We start from the raw sequence: 6,000 nt of genomic DNA, 5'->3' as shown, positions 1-6,000 counted from the left end.
TATCTTTTCATTCTCTTCCTTTGATGCACCCTGTATATGAATCTCTGCTGTTGCAGCCTCTTCGCTAGATGTTGATTCCTCCTCTGTTAACCCGTCAAGTTCTTCTTCTTCAAAAATCTCCTGTACTGCATCTTCCAGTGAATCCAACCTCATACATTCTCCCAATGGTTCTGGTGGGTAACTCATGGCCTTGAACACATTGAATGTCATCTTTTTATTGTGTAATCTCAGGGTGAGTTCACCTTTTTGAACGTCAATGACAGCTCCAGCAGTGGCTAAGAAAGGTCTACCCAGGATGATGGAGGCTTTGGCTTCCTCCTACATGTCCAGCACTACAAAGTCTGCTGGAAAGATGAAATCTCCTACCTTTACCAGCAAATCTTCTACTATGCCATGAGGAAACTTGAATGATCGGTCTGCCAGTTGTAGGGCCATTTTTGTTGGCTTAGCCTCCTCAATCCTCAATTTTCTCATCATAGCTACTGACATCAGATTTATGCTGGCTCCTAAGTCACACAGAGCCTTTTCCACTATGATTTCCCCTATAATGCAAGGGATCTGGAAACTCCCAGGGTCCTTCAATTTCTGGGGTAGTTTGTGCTGAATGATGGCACTACATTCTTCGGTTAGTATCACGGTCTCATTGCTCTTCCAGCTTCTCTTCTTAGTCATTAATTCCTTTAAAAACTTGGCATAGAGCGGCATTTGCTCTATTGCTTCAGCAAAGGGTATGTTGATTTATAGTTTCTTGAAGATTTCCAAAAATCTTAAGAACTGGTTGTCGTCCCCCTTCTTCTTTAATTATTGAGGGTATGGAGCTTTTGGGACGTCTGGCTTCAGTATTTCTCATTTTTGCTGTGAACTGAGAATGGGAATCCGGACTTCATCTCGCTCCTTTTCCTTTTCATTTGAGTTCTTCTCTTGTAAATTCTTGGGAATTTCCTTCAATTCCTTCCCACTTCTGAGGGTGATAGCCTGACATTCCTCTCTTGGGTTTGGATCAGTGTTGCTGCACAGGTTATGACTGGGAATTTGCTTGAATAGGTAGCCAATTTGTGTCTCAAGTTTTTTGATGGCAGCATCTTGATTCTGCATATTCGACCGCACTTCCTCTCGAAATACTTTATTGTCCTGGACTTCCTTACATATGACTTCAAGTAGAGTCTCAATCCTTGATACTCTTTCTTCCGATGATGGTGAGTTGAGATTGGAGGGATGAGAAGGGCCATTTTGGCTTTGGTATGGATGTTGAGGTGTGTTGTTAGATGGATGCTGATATGATCTCTGTGTGGAATATTGGTGAGCTGCATTGTTGTTGGGGTTGTGGCGTCTCTGATCTTGGCCTTGGTCTTGTTGATTTCCCCACCCAAAGTTTGGGTGGTTCCTCCAACCAGGATTATAGGTTTTGGAGTATGGGTCATGGTTCTGCCTAGGTGGATTTCTAATGTAGTTGGCTTGTTCCTGATCACCCTCTGCTTCTTCATTCACTCCTTTTTGAGCTGCTGTTGAGGTGGTGATTACTGCTACTTGATTCCTCTCCATCTTCTTGGTAAGGTCAGCCAGCTGCTTGGTGATCATCTTGTTTTGAGCTAGCAGTGCATCTACGTTGTTCAGCTCCATCACTCCTCTAGTGTTGCCTCTTTTAGAAGCATAGAAGTAGTCATTCTCAGCTACAGTCTCAATGACATCTATGGCTTCTTCAATGGTCTTTTTCTTGTTCAGAGATCCCCCGGATGAGTGGTCTACTGCCTTCTTTGATACATAAGAAAGACCTTCATAAAAAATGTGTAATTGCACCCATTCATTGAACATATCTGGTAGGCACCTTCTTGTCAAGTCTTTAAATCTCTCCCATGCTTCGTAGAGAGTCTCACTATCCTGTTGCCTGAAAGTTTGAACTTCAGCTCTCAACCTGTTGATTCTTTGAGGAGGATAGAATCTCGCCAAGAACTTGTTCACCACATCTTCCCAGGTTGTTAAGCTCTCCTTCGGAAAGGATTCTAGCCATTTAGATGCCTTGTCCTTGAGTGAGAAGGGGAATAGAAGCAGTCTGCAGGTGTCAGGATGAACACCATTAGACTTCACAGTATCACATATCCTCAGGAAGATGGTTAGATATTGATTGGGATCTTCTTGAACACTTCCTTCGAATGAACAGTTGTTTTGAACAAGGGTGATGAGCTGTGGCTTTAGTTCAAAGTTGTTGTCATGTATGGTTGGCTTTTGGATGCTACTTCCACAGTTTCCTGGGTTTGGATTGATGTAAGATCCCAGAACTCTTCTCTCTTGCCCAGCATGATGCACTGGGCCTTCTCTGCCATGGTTGTGAGCCTCTTCTTCATGATGGTTTTCCATATTCTCATCCATGTCTGGTTCAAAATACTCCTCCTCTTCCTCAGCACTAACGACTCTCTTTCCTCTTGCTTCCCTCTTCAATCTAAGGAAGGTCCTCTCAGGTTCAAAATCAAAGGAAGTTGAAGCCTTGCTTCTTCTACTTGTCATACAACCCACAAGTCACAAGCAAGAAAGATAGATGCAGACAGTATTCTCTGCAGAAAAGCTATTAGTGTGAGTGATGCAATATATCAAACAGTTAGTGGGTCAGTGAACTAAATAGTAAAAAAAAATGCAGATAACACCACAAACGGGTAAGGGGTAAAGGTAAGGAAATAACTAAGACTGAAAGTAAATTACTCAAATAAAGTTAAATCAAAAAAAAGAAAAAAATGCTCAATCTAGTTATCCACCAATTTAATCATTGTTGATGCAAAATCAATCTCCAGCAACGGCGCCATAAACTTGATGCACGGAAACTTGTCTCTCAACAGATTTCCCTCGGCAAGTATACCAAATTGTCGTCAAGTAAAAACTCACAATAGAGTGAGGTCGAATCCCACAGGGATTGATTGGTCAAGCAACTTTAATTAGAGGAATGTTCTAGTTGAGCTAAGCAGAATTTGTTTTCAGAATTGCAGGAAACTAATTGGCGGGAAAGTAAATGGCAGAAAATGTAAATGCTGTAAATAAAGAGTTGAATATAAATAACGGAAAGTAAATTGCAGAATCTTAAATGGGGAATGGGGAATTTAGCATGAAAGTAAATGGCAGAAAGTAAAGAGAATGGGTAAGATCAAAAATGGGGGATTCATTGGGCTTAGGAGATGTTGCATTCTCCGGATCATGTTCATTTTCATCTCTTCCTCAATCAATGCATTCATTGATCTCCTTGGCAATCTTAAGTGATTGAATTCCAATTCCTTGGTAATTCAATCTCTCAAATCTTGATCAATAGCCAATTCCTTGGTCTAATTGCTCATGAGAAGAGATGAAGTATGGTCATTGATTGTACCACATGTATTTCCAAATTAAAGTATTGAGAGAATTATATGTCACCATATCCGCCCAACCCCCAATTTGGTCCAACATGAGAAAGCATTTCTAGCATGATCCCTTCATTCCTCTTCCAAGGTTCCGAAGAGATCCAAGTATGAATAGCTTCTTTTCCAAGAAAACTACCCAATTGGATGAAGATTGAAAGCTTTCTAGTAAAATCAAGAGAAAAGAAACAAGAAGAATAATGAAAACTATTATTGATCCATCAAATTACAACAGAGCTCCCTAATCCAATGAAAGGGGTTTAGTTGTTCATGGCTCTGGGAATGGAAAATAAAGATAGAGAATGCATTCTGAAAGTAAAACTAGAAGTTGCAGAGAAAGTAAAATTATACAGAGAGTAGTTCTCTAAATCCAAAAAGCTTCTCTCTAGTTCAAAACTATTCCTATTTATACTACTCTTCTGATCTTCTAGTTGGCTCTTCGAGTCTTGGATATGGGCCTTTGGATCTTGAGTTGAAGCAGTTATCATCTTTAGTGGGCTCAGCTTCACTTGCAGAGAAAGTGTGCAGTAGGCATGGACTTTAGCTTAGGGCGTTAGAGGTGTTAACGTTAAGTGAAAATGTGGGGTCGAGAACGTTAGTGACAATCACCTTTTTCACTAACGTTCCTAACCCAAAATGGTCCACGTTAACTTCAACGTTAGTGGCACTAACGTGACCACTAACGTTGCTTCTTGGCCCTTCGCAAACGTTACTGGGGTTTACCTTTCCCAATAACGTTGAGAGTACCCCTTTCTCCCTACGTTAGAGTTCACGTTAGTATAGTTAACGTGACCTTTAATGTAGGCTTGCCAAATCTTCGAGAGCGTTAGTGACACCTACCTTTTCCACTAACGCTCCAAAATGCCCCTTTCCCACGTTAGTGCCTATATTAACGTGACCACTAACATGGTGTTGATTGCCATCTCCAACGTTAGTGACAAAGGTGAGTGTCACTAACGTTGGCGATTCCTTGCTCCTTCCACGTTAGAGTTCACGTTAACTAAGTTAACGTGGCTCTTAACATAGCCAATATGGGCTTAGTCCAACGTTAGTGACAAAGGTGAGTGTCACTAACGTTGGCGATTCCTTGCTCCTTCCACGTTAGAGTTCACGTTAACTAAGTTAACGTGGCTCTTAACGTAGCCAATATGGGCTTAGTCCAACGTTAGTGACAAAGGTGAGTGTCACTAACGTTGGCATTTTCTTCTTCTTCCATGTTAGAGTTTACGTTAACTGAGTTAACGTGACTCTTAACGTGGCCAATTGCCCTTTTGGAGCGTTAGTAGCACTCACTTTTACCACTAACGCTTGGAGCTTCCTTTTCCTCCACGTTAACTACCACGTTAATGTAGTTAACGTGGTAATTAACGTGGGCTATGATGGCTTCGAAGACGTTATTGGTGATCACTTTTCTCATTAACGTTGAAAGCTAGCTCCCATTCCACGTTAGTGGTCACATTAGTTAGACTAACGTGGCTACTAATGTGGCTTTTCCTTGCTTCCTTTGTCCTGAAATCAAGCAAATAAAGTGCATCAAAGCTCTAATCCAAGTTATGAGTCATGCATCATTCATTTTGTCATTAAATTCATGTATAATTCTCATGAATTCATATAAAATTCACAATGTTTGCTTGAATCAAGATGTAAGTGAAATTCTACCTAAAACTTGCTTATTTCCTAAGAAAATGCATGAAACTACCCTAAAACAGTAAAGAAAAGATCAGTGAAACTGGCCGAAATGCCCTGGCATCAGGGTTGTGATTGTGGTATTGATTGGCTTGGTATGGCTTTGTATGATCTAGATTGTGGTTTTGTTGGTTCCCCCACCCAAACTTTGGGTGGTTCTTCCAACTTGCATTGTACGTCTTGGAGTTTAGGTCATATGATGGAGGTCTAGAATTGTTCACATAATTAGCTTGTTCCCATTCATCTTTGACTTCTGGTTCACCTCCTTCTTGTTGAGGGGCTTGGGCTTGGATGGCTAAGTCTTGATTACTCTCTATTTTCTTGGTCAAGGCTGCTAGTTGTGCAGTGATAAATTTGTTTTGGGCCAGCAAGGCATCCATTGAGTTGAGCTCCATCACTTCTCTCTTTTGAGTTCTTTCTGAAGCATAGAAGTACTTATTCTCGGCTACAGTCTCTATGACATCTTTGGCTTCTTCAATGGTTTTCTTCTTGTTGAGTGAGCCTCCAAAAGAATGATCTACTGCTTGCTTTGACTCATATGACAGCCCTTTATAGAAGATGTGTAGTTGCACCCACTCATTGAACATGTCAGGTGGGCATTTCCTTGTCAAATCCTTGAACCTCTCCCAGGCCTCATAGAGTGTTTCACCATCTTGTTGTCTGAAAGTTTGTACCTCAGCCCTTAGGCTGTTGACTCTCTGAGGGGGGTAAAATCTTGCTAGAAATTTGTTTATAATGTCATCCTATGTGGTTAAGCTCTCCTTGGGAAATGCTTCCAACCATTTTGCAGCCTTATCTCTGAGTGAGAAAGGGAACAAAAGTAGTTTGTAGGTGTCTGGGTGTACACCATTGGACTTTACAGTATCACAAATCCTCAAGAATATGCTGAGATGTTGATTTGGGTCCTCCTGGGCTCTTCCTCCATGTGAACAATTAT

General features: G+C 41.1%; 1 non-coding gene across 1 annotated transcript; it reads left to right on the top strand.

The window, feature by feature from the left end:
• The first annotated feature begins 5,645 nt into the window (after positions 1-5,645).
• On the top strand, positions 5,646-5,752 carry LOC112788654 (small nucleolar RNA R71). Its single transcript, XR_003196011.1, has one exon. It is a non-coding gene; the product is annotated as a small nucleolar RNA R71 (small nucleolar RNA).
• Positions 5,753-6,000: the final 248 nt, after the last annotated feature.

Source organism: Arachis hypogaea, chromosome 20 (assembly GCF_003086295.3).
Source record: "Arachis hypogaea cultivar Tifrunner chromosome 20, arahy.Tifrunner.gnm2.J5K5, whole genome shotgun sequence".
NCBI lineage: Eukaryota > Viridiplantae > Streptophyta > Magnoliopsida > Fabales > Fabaceae > Arachis > Arachis hypogaea.
The sequence above is the reverse complement of the archived record's forward strand: the minus strand, read 5'-3'. Positions and strand labels throughout refer to the sequence as shown.